General features: G+C 39.9%; 1 protein-coding gene across 3 annotated transcripts in view; it reads right to left on the bottom strand.

Moving 5' to 3' along the window:
• LOC134210992 (band 7 protein AGAP004871) overlaps window positions 1-14,911 on the bottom strand; it is a 457,813-nt gene that overhangs the window by 252,690 nt on the left and 190,212 nt on the right. The window lies entirely within an intron of this gene.

Below are 14,911 nucleotides of genomic sequence, written 5' to 3'. Positions count from 1 at the left end.
AAGTAATTTAGGGCTTGTACATGAATAGCGTAACAAAATTTGGGGTGTAACCGGGTGTGTCATTTGGTAACTCTCCATACTACAAAAAATAGGTTACCACACAAAAATGTTACGGAGTAGTGGGAAATTACAAATGTTTGGTGTTTGGTGACCCCTTTTGGGTTGTCCGTTAATAAGTCACGTGAAACTGAGTTTTTTTTTTCGAATAAATTGTGAGGCTTTTTTAATCCTCTCTCTTTTCCACGCAATATCACCATGCCACTCATATGAGTAAACCGAGTAAACGTAACTAACAGTTTGCTGACGAACATGGTTTTCTTCTACCATGTCACGAACCGTCAAACTTGTTTGTGGATGCCAAGTATGATTATACTTTTTTCAATGGTTCGTTTATTTGAAAGACTCATCTGACGTGAAGCGTTACGGAGCCGCAATCTTGTTTTTTAATACAAGTTTTATCTTGATTCCTAAACATATTTTTAGCTTTGAGGAATCGAAAGACTCGTGTTGTTTTTCTCCATTTAATTTGATGATTTCTAATATTTTAGTTAATTTTCCTTTCGTTCGCTCTCACTAGCTCGGCATTTTTTATTCTTTGACCAAGATCGTCACAGCCAAGTATTGTCTATCCGGAATAAATTTTTACCGCTTTTTATACCGAAGTTGGATTTTTCTCCAGATACAGGCAACTTTCCCAACTTCGGAAGTAGTGCGCTGGATTCGCCTAAAGATGCGCTAAACAACGCATCAATTAGTTTGACAAATAAAACTTCGGAAGAAAGTTCGGTTCGGAAGTCTCGACTTCCGAATTCTAACTTGGTGCTACGCCGACAATATGTCAGCGCTCAAAGAAGATGCCGTGAACATACGTCAATTTAGTCGACATTTCATCTTAAGAACTTTAACAGATATTTTCACAGTCAATATCGGTGAAATAATTTAAGAGCGTTGGTCACCGGTAGTCGAAAATATAAAGAATAGCGTCAGGCAAAAAACTTCACCAAACCAATGCAAGAATAAGGGTCTATCGAAAAAGGTTAACAAAGAGTTGCTGAATGATAAATTGAAAAAAAAAAAAAAAAAAATTCCATTTTATGTTAATCGAGATGAACCAGCATTGGGCATATTATAGACATATTATATCATATTAGACATATTATATCAGGCATCCTAATAAACTTCGCTTTGACCTGAATGAATATACAATAATAAGACAATTATTTTACACTAGGATATAAACACTATTTTCAAAATTGAGTATTTATTTTCTAAGTAGTGTTGATGATAGCGTAAAGATTGAAAATGTAGTTGAAAGTAGTGCACTCAGAGCACGACGCATACGTTCTTGTGATAAACATTGGTTGAGACATGAGACGTATTCCAATCTTTTCGGAAATAAATAAAATGTTGAAAACAGGTAACGTTCCAGTAGAAACGTAGAATAAAAAACGACAGAAATATTCCTCTTCAACATTGCTGAGCTTCTTGGGCCATCACCACCTTTCAAAATGGTTAACGTAGAAAAAAGGCAATATAGAACTTTTCAGTGTAATAAAACTCACTTCTGAGGGATCGATCGTCTGACCACGTACTTAAAAACCGATCCGGGTCATACTTGGGTGTGACTAATACAAAAATAGGAAAACCCATTACCATTTAATTTGTTTCTAAAACTGAATATGTGATACGAAAAGAATTGGTTCAATTCTATATTTGTGCCGGTTAGTCCCTCAAACTTTAATAACTGAAACTCCAGATCGTAACCACCAACTCGAACTACATTTAACGATAGATAATGTGATAATATTCTGTGTCGAATATAACATGTCGCATCGAAATCGGCTGAAATTACGTTACGTAATTATACGTAATTTACGTATTGGCGATTAAAGGTTGCATGAAGAAGAAGAAGTCGAAGGATGATATTTGAAAAATATTGCACGGGGAAGCATACGGGAAGTTTTTTAAAACTCTTCTCAAAAATTCTAGGAGCAAATTAATTAAAAACGGTTAGCAGTACGGGGTTGGACTTTTCTTATACTGTGTATCAAGTATGATATCATAAAATAAAATTTGAAATCGAAAAATTGCGTTTATTATGCAGTAGAAGGCAAGTCCAACCCCGTACTGCTAACCGTTTTTAATTAAATTGCTCCTAGAATTTTTGAGAAGAGTTTTAAAAAACTTCCCGTATGCTTCCCCGTGCAATATTTTTCAAATATCATCCTTCGACTTCTTCTTCTTCATGCAACCTTTAATCGTCAATTGGGTTGTTGAGCAGAGAAAAATATGAGGTTTTTTATAGTTTAACATAAAGAGCAAACTTTTCTGATCTCCAACATATTTTTATTTCGTTTGTAAACCTTTTATTTACATTTTTATACAGCAAGCAATAAGCCATTTCAATCGATAGAATGACACTAACATTCATAGAATGACAGTTAGCCCATGCAGCATAAGAACAAATTTTTAGTCCCATATAAATTTAAAATGCAAATTAAAAATAGTTCCGGGGCTCCAAAAATTCTGAAAAATTGGGGTTAGGCTCAGTTTTTTATGCAGATTCAGAATATGTAAAAACATATATACCCCTAAACAACCCAATTCTATCAACGATAAACACGTTTGCGTAACGCGACACCATTTGCAGGAGACTGTTTGTCGATCAGCGTAACGCAACGGTGTTCATATCAATTCAGTTATTTTCATTATAATTTCCGTTTTTTCCTGCGATTTTAATTCACAGCCTCATTTCTGTTGATGTATACGAGAAAAGCTTAGAATAAATCGAGACTCCAAACCATATACCAGAGCTGAAAAACGCAATTGCATTTCAAAATGCGAAAAAGTGCAATTCAGCGATGGTGTCGCGTTACGAAATGCAGCGCGCTATATTTATCATATTCAAAGCGAAAAATCTCAAAATAAATATTCTATCAGAAAGAAAATTTAGTGAGGATAATTTTACACCTGTTTAATCATATGTCCCCGAGGCTAATTTTCGAATGCAGACCTAATTTCTCGCTAAAAGTCGGCTCCTCATGGTGTCGCGTTACGCTGGAATGTGTCATCAAAGCTTTTAACCGCCAAAATGTAGGCAATTTACGTTGCATTTACCATACTAATTCGAATTCAACACATTGAATAGAGAAAGGCATAATCACCACTGGTGGATAAATTTGGGTTTTTTGTTTTGTCTTTATTTGAGAGGTCTTCAGCCTTAGGCTAACCTCTTAGCAACTGTCAATTGTTGAGTTTATTTCAGCGCCGCACTCTAGATCATGTTTTGGGCGATCGCAACGCGCCCCAATATTGTATTTTGACATTTTTCTAACTTTTCCCGTCAAATTTGCAAACCCTTTTATATATGCTGTGCTGAGCCCAAGCCGAATCTGTTAGTGAGGAAATATTGCAAATAGGTCCACCCGTTCGTGAGTTAAATTGCCTCAAAGGAAATGCAAACTCAAGGCAAAGCTTCCTTGGACTGTAAACCATTCCACCGATTCGTTTAACTTTTAGTTAAAGTTTGACAGTCCCATGGTTATTCCGCTGAGGTTAAAAATAACCCTGCTCCAGAGCATGATTAGATTTCACAGTTCGATAGTTAAACTTTGTTCGTGAGAAAATTGGCACCAATTTCATTTTGTTCCATATAGCTATCAATCTGTCAAAACTCAAATGGATCAGCTTCGGGGCAAAATTTGAACTACGATGGGAAATAATCATCGAACTGTCAACTTTAAACTAAAGGTTAAATGAATCAATGGAATGGTTCGCAGCCGTTGCTTCCTGAAAAAAATTCTAATTTATGAAAGTGAGCCTTGACTCCACGTTCTGCGGTTACGTCCTCGCCATAAACTGAACACAATTGCGACGTTGGTATCTGGCGCTTGCGTTCCTGTCGATAATAAACGACATTCACATATCTTCCGCAGCAGTGTACTCTGACGCTTATGGGCCGCTTTCCGCAGTGGCGGCCTGCTACTGCTCCATGCGCCAACCTCGCTGTAGGATGTCGGCTATCCTGGTAGTCAAACTTGTAACAACGCTCCACTGTTCTGCGTTCTGGCACATTTATCCGACGATATTATCAGTGATCGTGTCCGTCCATTCCGCATGCCTCCATCATCACAAGTGGTTATTGACGACTATCAGCTCCGTTTTATGATGGACTAGCTGTAGCTGATCCTCGACGAGACTGATCGAATAGGCTGCGGTCAATTCAATTCCCTCGATGGACTCTCCGTACACGGGCATCGTTACATAATCGACGAATCCTACTAGCTTGAGTTCTGGTAGAAGCTTCAACCACAGCGCGCCATCGTGGACTCAGCATTAATCTCTGCGGGACATCTGCCATGATGAGGGTGCTAGCAAAGCATTCCTCTGTCTCGAATATCAGTACTCGATTCTGAAAGTGACTTACCAGAAATTTGATAGCCCTACCAGCGCTCCCAGCCGAAGCAACGAGTTCGCAATCTCCATCCAGCAGGTACTGTTGAACCCATTCCGCACGTAATATGTTACTACTGCGCAGCCCTACTTTGTGGATGACTCCAGTATTGAAAAGATTCCTTCTTCAAAAATTTCTTCAGGAATTTCATTACGATAACCTCCAGTGATTCTTCTTAAGGAATTTCTTCAATAGTTCATCCAAAAGGGTGTGTAATTCCTAGTGCGAATACTAGCAGAAACCCTGAATAATGCCTTCCTTAGCCTGGCACCTACAAAACAAGACCATGCAGAAGATGACTGGAATCAAATATGGTACGGCGTTGGGTTTTTTGTACTGCTCTTGTTTTATGACACAGTAATGCACAAAATTATGTGTCTACTTAGAGACCTCGCAATTAATAACTATTTCCTAAAGGAGGATTTTTTCTTTATTTGTGGGGGATGGATTTCTCAAAATTCGTGCGAGAGGAATTGTCCTGATCTTTTGGAGGGGCAATCCCCAAAATTTCTGAATAAGTATTCCAGAGGAATTCTGTAAAAATAATTCTTGCAGGAGGGTTTCTGAAGGATAAATCCTATAAGGATAAGGTCCTATAGCAAGAATATTCCCTAATTCTTGTATAATGAGCTCCCAGCAGGGTTTGATCCAAAGGAGAATGATAAAATCTCTCACTTATCATGTCTGTATACACTCTCGATAGGTCGCATATCGTGAGAGACGTTTTTCGGTAGCTGTTACGATAATGAACTAATTCGGGGGGCTACAACTCATGATAAATTTCTTTTAATAAGCCCCAATTGCGGGGGGTGCATGCATTTACACTTGTTTTACACAGCTGTGCGAAAAAAATTATGGTCCCCAACATAAAATGTGCGAGAAAAACGTGTTTTATCAAACCCCCTCGGTGGGGACCGCCTATCCGAATCAGTTTTTTCAAACTTGTATATAAGTGCGATAGTTTTGTTGTCATGGCTTGTTATGATTCGATGAGGTTTTCGCCTCTCTTTTATCGTTGTTCGTTATCTATTTATTGAGAACGATTTCTGCAAACCCTGCTCATTGTTAATTGGTTAAAGAGCTGTTCATGACCGGATACAGGCCGATTGCACTATCGAACGTCGCCGCTAAAATTATGGAGCGGCTTGTCAACAGGCGGCTGACAGACTTTCTTGAAAGCACCGGAAAGCTCGAACACTGGCAGCATGCGTTCCGGTCCGGACGCAGCACGGGCACCTACCTTGCTGCACTCGCGGAGATACTTGGCACCGGCAAAGGTAAGCATGCGGAACTGATATCGCTGGACATTTCCAAGGCGTATAATAGGACGTGGACCCCTGGAATATTAGAGAAACTGGCGACTTGAGGGATTTCCGGAAACCTCCTCCTTTTCTTCAAAAACTTTCTGCTCGACCGCACGTTCCGGGTCCAACTCGGGGCGTCTTCATCAAGAACCGTTATAGAGGAAACCGGGGTCCCCCAAGGATCCGTTATCGCTGTCACCCTCTTTCTGGTGGCGATGGAAGGAGTATTCTCCAACCTCCCGAAGGGCATACATATCCTTGTGTATGCGGACGACATTGTCCTCGTAGTCATCGGCAAACGGCTCAAAGCACTTAGGAGGAAGGCCCAAGCAGCAGTGCCTAAGGTGGCAGAGTGGGCCCATGCATCCGACTACCAAATGGCGGCCAACAAAAGCGTTTGTGTCCACATTTGCGACACAAACCATCGATTACCAGACCAACCCATCACAATAAACGGAAGCTCCATCCCAGCGAAAAACAGCGTGAAATTTCTCGGAATCACCGTAGACCGACATTTGAACTTCAAGAGGCATTTCGAGGCCACCCGCAACGCATGCAAATCGAGGGTAAATATGATCCAGCTAATCTCTAGGAAACGTACACGAAACGACCGTGCCACCCGAATCCGTGTCGCGGACGCGGTCATCAATAGTCGGTTAACATACGGGATCGAGTTGACGTCCTGCAATTTCCCAGAGTTAGTCCGAAATCTCGCGCCGGTCTACAACAAATCCATCCGGTCCATCTCCGGACTGCTACCCTCCACTCCCGCGGACATAGCGTGTGTTGAAGCCGGCGTACTACCGTTCCGCTACAAGGCTGCCTCAGCACTTTGCACCAGGACGGTCGGGTACCAGGAGAAAACAAAAACTGCAGACGGTACCTGCAGCCTCCTGGACAGAGCAAACGAGGACCTCCAACAGCAGTGCCAATTAAAACTCCCCGCCGGACTCCACCGGCTCGGTGCAAGACCGTGGGACAGCACCAAAGCAAACATCGACATGTCCCTGAAGAATACCCTGCGAAAAGGACCAAACCGGATTGGATGCAAGAAAAATACGGCTCGCACTTCATCCGATACACGGACGGCCCAAAAGCCGCGGGCAAAGTAAGTATCGGCATCGAAACCGACGAAGGAAACTTGGCATCCTACCGCCTGCCGAACTTCTGCTCGGTCTTCACCGCTGAAGTAGCCGCCATCTCTCAAGCCATCACCCTGCCAAGTCCAAAACCAACAGTCATCGTCACCGACTCGGCTAGTGCGCTCTCTGCGATAGCTGCCGAATCAAACCGTCATCCCTTCATCCAAGCAGTACAGCAAGCACTCAACCAAAACTTCACCCTGATGTGGGTCCCCGGCCACGCTGGTATCCAGGGCAACGAAAATGCCGACGTACTAGCGGCCATCGGACGGAGTAGCCCATAGATCTGCCGCAGTATCCCCTCAGATGACGCCAAACTATGGATCAAAAACCAAATAGCCGCAACTTGGGCAGGAGATTGGAGAAGACAACGGAACGTGTGCCGAATGGTCAAAAACTCCACCCTTCCCGGCGAAGATCTGCCTAACCGTCGTGAACAAATGGTGCTGTCCCGACTGCGCACCGGTCACACGAATGTTACACACAGCTTAGCATCTGGAGACTTCCACCAAAACTGCATCGTTTGCCACTGCCGCGTCACCGTGTGTCACATCTTCAATGCCCGGAGACGAGCCAGCCTCGGGCTGAAAGTCTCCTTAATAAAGTCTATAAAAAAAAAAAAAAAAAAATCTTCAATGGCTGCCCATTGTACCAAGAACCCCGAAATTTCTACGCCATCACCAATTTTGCAACCGCACTAAGCAACGACGAGCTCAACGAAAGGATAACCATAAATTTTTTGAAAGATTGTCAACTATACAACAAAATATGAAGACCCTGCAACGAACCCTGACAAATCTCAAGGATAACGAAACACAACTCCAAACCTCGCTGAATCCCTACTGACCCCGCTATGAAACTGGACAACTCTTTCGAAAATATGGAACACGCATCAACAAGTATTGGAAGCCCAACCGACCCCGCAATGAAACTGGACATTCTGTAACCTACACCAACTAAGTTGGAATTTTGAAAAACTAGAATATCAAATTACATCGGAACCCTGGTTCTGGTACGCTCGAAATAAAATTAGAATAAAAAATTGAAGCGACACCCCTCAGGCCCCTCTGATACTACTAGAATAAGCAATTTGCCAGGGCACCCTTCGGGGCCCTACAAAAAACCAAAAACAACAATATGTAAAAAACCATGTATTATCTTTTTTGCGAAAAGAGGTGAGCCAGCCTAGGTCTGAAAGCCTCTAAAATAAAGACAATAATAATAATAATAATTATTCGTTATCTATCGAGAACGATTTCTGCAAATCCTGGCTCCCAGCATTTCTGAAGAATTTCATCAAAATATCTAGTAGAAAATCCACGAAAAAGGAATTCCTGGGTTGAGGTGGGATGGTTGGCGGCAGTTCTTTTTCTTTTGGGAAAATAATTCCCTATAATTCCTGATGTGGAATTTCTAGAGATGGAAGAACCCAGAATGATCGGAAAATCAATTTCCTAGAATTCTTTCGGCAGGAATTTTCTAAAATTTATGAAGAATTTTTTTTATTGTCTTTATTAATGAGGTTTTCGGCCCTTGACCGGTTCACCTCATAGCATTTATGAAGAAGACTTGTTCATAATTCAAGAAAAATTACAGTCTGATATGGTCAAAAGTTCCAAAAAATCCATGAAGGAAGAATTCTCCATAATATCTGAATTTGTCAAACAGGGTTGTCTTAGAAATGATACCAGTAGGATATCCTGGTTTGGTACCAGTTATGTAAAATTAAACGCAAAATAGATAAGTTATACAAAAAATTTCGTAAAAGTAATAATGAAAATCATTGGAATATGTACCAGGTTGCGCGGAATAAATATTCGCAATGTTTAAAGCATACTCGATGCGAATATATTCAGAGAAAAATTTATCAGCATCAAAACAACAGCAAAGAGTCATGGAAAATATTGAAATCTTTGTTAAAACCTAGTTCTTGTAAACCGCGATCCATAACTTTTAATAATGTGCCATTAGAAGAGTCAGAAGAAGTAATTGCCTCTAAATTAATTGATTATTTTGTGGACAGTGTTTCAACCATTAACCGATCTATCGAGTTAGTGGATGAACCTGACGAAATAAAACAACCAGTCAACAGTAACTTGAGATTCGAAAGTTTTCACCCCATAATATTTCAAGAACTTGAAACGATTTGTTTTAATTTAGGAAAAACGGCTGGTATTGATAATGTTAATGCTAAAATTATACAAGATTGCATTCATGTCATCGGACACAACCTGCTGGACCTGATGAATGAATCATTGCAAACTGGGCACGTGCCGCAAGTTTGGAAGGAATCGTTAGTGATTCCAATTCAAAAAGTTGCTGGAACGATTAAAGCCGAAGAGTTTCGTCCCATTAACATGTTGCACACAGTAGAGGAAATTTTAGAAATTGCTGTGAAAGACCAGCTGCTTATGTATTTAAATAGTAATAGCTTGTTAATACCGGAACAATCGGGATACCGGGAGGGGCACTCCTGCGAAACCGCTCTGAACTTGGTATTAGCTAAATGGAAAGAAAGCATAGAGCGTAAAGATACGATTGTTGCTGAGCTCTTGGATCTGCAACGCGCTTTCGAGACAATTTCTAGGAGCGCGCTTTGGAACTTCGGGTTCTTCATACAATTGCTTTGAAAGCTATTTGTCCGACAGAACTCAACGGACTGTTTTTAATTATTCTGTATCTTGTCCCGTGGAGAACACTCTCGGGGTGCCACAGGGAAGTGTATTGGGACCCCTATTGTTTATATGTATATTAATGACATGCAACAAGTTTTACGTTTTTGTGATATTAACTTTTTTGTAGATGATACTGTGATATTCATTGCAGCTAAAGACTTAGAAGATGCGATTGAACGCTTGAATGAAGATTTGTATTTTTTAAATAGATGATTGAAGTACAAACAGTTGAAATTGAATATTAGTAAAACAAAGTATATGGTTATTTCGCGTAATCGTTCAATAGATAATGTCTCTGTGAAAATTGACGACGAGAACCTTGATCGCGTACGGGAAATTAAATATCTTGGCGTGATTATTGATGATAAATTGAAATTTGACCAACACATTGACAATGTCATCAAGAAAATATCCAAGAAGTATGGAATCCTCTGTCGAATGAAAAACGAATTATATATTGCTAGCAAAATACAGTTGTACCATCTCTCCTCACTTGGACTTTTGTCCTTCCATTTTGTTTTTAGCAAATCAGACACAAATATCGAAATTGCAGCGTTTGCAGAATAAAATTATGCGTTTGATTTTGATATGAAGCAGATTCACTTCCTCAACTGTTTTGTTGGATGCTTTGCAGTGGCTCTCGGTGAAGCAAAGAATTGTGTATTTGACAATGGTGTTCATTTTTAAAGTAATTAACGGATTGCTGCCTCGATATTTGTGTGATCGAATTGAAAGAGGAAGTGACATTCATAGATATAACACTAGAAACGCGGAAGATATAAGAACACCTTATTTTTTGCATGGAGCTTCACAAAGTTCTTTGTTTTTTAAAGGTATCAATTATTTCAATTCGATGCCTACACATATCAAACGTGCAACTACATTATCACAGTTTAAGAGACTTTGTGTTTCACACGTAAAAGCTGCCTTTTAAGCAGCTACTTTGTTGACTTTTATTATTCAAAAAAATTTGTATCTTGACGATGTTTGACCTATGGATTGTTTGTTTGGACAATTGTGTTTTTTATTTATTGAGGCACTGATAAACTGTTTTGTTGGCCTCGATGATGATGATGGATTTTATATATATATATTGACGTAATTGTAATTTGACCTTTTTTTGTGTAGTCTACAAAAGTTTGAGTCTCGCGCGCGCAAAGCAGATATGGATGATTTTTAAAACTTATGTAGGTACAGACTTGCGCATTTTCAACTGTTTGAATGATTCTTCGGATTAGTAATGGGCTATTTGGTAGAGTTTTGTTCCCGTGGTTAATACCGAAACTTTTGATATCACAAGTTTTAGTTTTGTTGACGACTTAGATTATTAATTTTATTGATGCTTACGAGTGATAAACGTTAAGTGGTCTTATATAAACATGAAACGCGATTCTTGGGGGAACTTTTGAAATCTGTGCGAGAGGTATCACAAGTTTTGCATTTTATAGTATAAACTCGAAGTATCACTACCGATGCTTATGAGAATCTGTAGATGAAAACAACAGTTTTTTTTTCTTAATTTACCTTTTTTGCTGGATAGTAATGAAAAGTTATGTAATTCATATCTGTGATGGTTATCGAATCGTTTTTGTTTTTGCAAATCTGATTAAATTGTTATTATATCGTTCAATTAATTATCTTAAAGATAAATCGTCTAGCTCAAATCTTTGTAGGGTATGTGGCGGGACCATCATCATCAACTGGAGCTCGTTATTATTTCTAGCTCTTTTGTGTGAAATAATTCAATGGTGGTTTTGTCATTTCCAGAAATGCTACGCTGATCATCGTATCGCACCATCTGATGGCACATCAAAATGTCTGTCATCAGTAATAAAATCAGTTTTTTTAAGAACATACCATAACCGGTAAATCAGTGGCGCAGCGAGAAAATTTTGTTGTGTGAGAAGGGGGGCGGGTATTTCTGTATTGACTTCGATTCAACAACTAAGAGTTATATTTCGGCCCGACATTGTGTACCGCGTCGTTCAAATACAATGATCCAGAATCTCTTCTAAGCTCCTTTCGAGCAAGTAAAATAATAAACACAACGGATCGTTCTCTAATTTTTACAAATAATTAGAAAAGACTTGTTCCTACCGACATAGAAAGAAAATGATATTCTTTCAACATTTATTGCATCTCAGTTCATACAAGAATTCTCTGGAGTATAGGCTTTGACCTCCTCGAGAGCTGCTAGCTTTTTGCAATGGTTTATGCTGATTGTGGTCCATAGAATTGAATTGGATGAGGGTTCAATAATTTTCCCATTTCAGTTCACCCAAGAATTCCTTAGAGTTTAGGTCTTTTGAAAGGTCTGCACGAGTATCTAAACGATTGTTATCTCTTGTTCAAAATGGCTCATGCGCTTTGTTATCTATTGAACCAAAGTTTGTGTGCCCTCGAAAATAATATTATGCCAGGACTTCGCCCAGGATGCGCCCTGTTTGCTGCTAGATCTTTCCAAAAATGGTTCTTGCAGTATGTGATCTATATAACCAAATTGGATAAGCCTTAATCAAGAAGTCAAATGCTATTTGATTCAAATGAACACAAACAGCGGGGGCTTCCTAAGCCGTGCGGTAAGATGCGTGGCTACATAGCAAGGCCATGCTGGAGATGGCTGGGATCTGTTTTCTCTATGCGAACTACTTAGTTCTTTGAGTTTCTAAAAATGCCTTCAAAAATGTTGACATTTGAATCTCAATCATGTTTGAAATGTAGAGATTTTCCATCTTCTTCTATCTTCTTCTTCTTCTTCTATATACATAAAAATGAATTTCTGTCTGTCTGACCCTTATAGACTCGGAAACTACTGAACCGATCGGCGTGAAAATTTACATGCAGAGGTTTTCAGGGGAAGGTTCTTAAGATGGTTTGAGACCCCTCCCCCTTTTGGAAAGGGGGGCTCCCATACAAATGGAACACACATTTCTGCTTAACTTGAGAACTAATCAGAGAATAAATCAATTTTAGGCGAAACAAAGTTCGTCGGGTCTGCTAGTAAAAAATAAATTTAAGTACGGTTCAATTAATTGTCCGTGTCCCATAGCAATATATACAGTTCAAGAATATTATGTCAAATTTTTGGAAAGATTGCTCGAGTTGGAGAAAAATAAATGGGACAATTATGCAAATAAGGGCAATGCACAACAAATCAAAGGGTTTTTAGTGAAAAAATTCTAAAGAACGCACTTCATAGATTCACATTAATTAACCAGCGTATCTCTCATAAACTCCACGATTGTAGAAAAAAGGGGCTGGGGAAGTGAAGGGGGAGTTAACAGTTTACATGATCTATGATTTATTTTTTTGAGAGTCAGTGCTCACTACGAGGAAAAGAAGATTAAGAATCTCAATACTAGACCATGCAGTTTAAACATGATCCCTTTCCATTCATTAGTGGAGATTGTAGGAGGGTTGCATTCATGACGGGATGGGCGGAAATCTATTAAATTTATTTTCAGAAGTATGAACCTTTTTATAAATTTATGTTTACCGAATGCATTTACGGACCATTTTGAATTCTGAAAATAACATTAATTGCGAGATTGACGTTTTAAAACGTTGTTTAAACTTGTCCCGCATCACGCATTTCTATTTGCCCCGGTGGGTTGAAAATGTGGAGCAATTTCAAACGACCAAAACACAAAAATTAAAACGGGTCTTCCATCGATTTTTCATAATCATCATGCTTATTCAACGTTGAATGATTACCTAGCGTGAAAATTTGATGAAAAAACTCATACAAACATCATTTTGAGACCTGTTTCATTGACACGTAAAAAAGTTAGTTTGGATTATGCAAAGAGCGAAAAATAAACAATGAAAGGAATTTTTTTAGCAGTTGCAATCTTGCGGGAATGGCAGTCAGAAGCTGTGTTCAGGGGAATAGTTTGTTGAAAAAATAATCAAGGCATTCGATCATTTCCGATCTAAAATACAGCTTCTGTTTCAACTTGCCCCGTGGTACTTTACATCACGTGCCGTAAAAAAGAGACCGTAAATTGAAGAAACGTATTTAGAAGCGCCGTGAAAATAGGTTTAAATGTATATGTTGCCCACAATATTGAAAATCGCGAGTTTTGTGTTGTTTTTACAAGGTGTCACTAGCGATGATGGTGAGATACTCGGAGACGAGGAGATATCGGTGATGGAGGCGTTACTGCCGTAATCTGAAAAAGTAACGTATGCGCCATTTTACAACATCCATGTTTTCCATTTTTCTGTTAAAGAGTACGATAAGTACTACTCGTTAACACCATTTTTGGAAAATGGTGTATACCGTCGTCGGGGGTGACAATGGGTCAAATGGGATTGAGAATGGGTCACTGTTTCATCTACTTAGAATGCTTATAGAATGGATTCAATGTATCTGAGGGCAAGAAGATTTAAATATAAGAGACCTTTTTGAACGATTTTGCTGTACGACCTCCAGACTGTTGGTAAGAGCGATGACCCATTCTCATCCCAGATCCATGGTCACCCCCGATGGCGGTACCTCACTTTGCCATATTACGGCAGGTTAGGTGCAATCGAGAGCAGGATTAATAGAGTTTAGTTACTTATAGCACCGGGGATTTTTTCGGCTTTGCAGTCACTTCAGCAATTAAAACGAATGTTTTTTCTTTGCCCAATGTTTGCCCAAATTTTTCAAGGGTTAGAAAAAAAGATGGCATAGCCCATTGAAACGTCGGGCAAAGAAAAAAATCGTTTTAATTGCTGAAGTGACTGCAAAGCCGAAAAAATTCCCGGTGCTAAATCCAAACAGTCGAGAGCATCCAGTAAGTTACTAATAGCTTACCACAAAACATAGGTGCTATTAGTCAGCAACGGAAAGACGATCCAGAAGTGGTGACGAACCCGCCGTAACTATAGCGTTCTCTTCTCCTCGAATGTACAGAGGGGTGCTTACCCTAATAAAAGATGCCATCTCCTCCGATAAGACCTGGAGGAAGATAGAGGAGCGAAGAGAAGCCAAAGCCGCGATAGAGCGATCAAAAACCAGAGGAGCCAAAGTCTTAGCCCGTCAACGATACGCGGCTCTTGAGAAGGAAGTTAAACGCTCATGTCGACGGAACAAGCGAGCGTGGTCAGACTCTCTGGCCGACGAAGGAGAGAGAGCCGTTGTAACCGGGGGCATTTGCCTCCTCTACGATATCTTACGACGCTTAAGTAGGGCGAAGAAGAATGCAACGATGCCTGTGAAAGACGCGAATGATCAGTTATTGTCCGACCCAACTGACCAGCTGAAACGCTGGTTCGAGCACTTCGAACAAGTTTTTCAAGTGCCAGCCAGGCCATCACCACCTCGGCATGATCTGCCTAGGATCCGACGTA

The sequence above is a fragment of the Armigeres subalbatus genome, chromosome 2 (genome assembly GCF_024139115.2).
Source record: "Armigeres subalbatus isolate Guangzhou_Male chromosome 2, GZ_Asu_2, whole genome shotgun sequence".
NCBI classification, from domain to species: domain Eukaryota; kingdom Metazoa; phylum Arthropoda; class Insecta; order Diptera; family Culicidae; genus Armigeres; species Armigeres subalbatus.
Note: the sequence above shows the minus strand (reverse complement) of the source record. Positions and strands in the feature narration are given on the sequence as shown.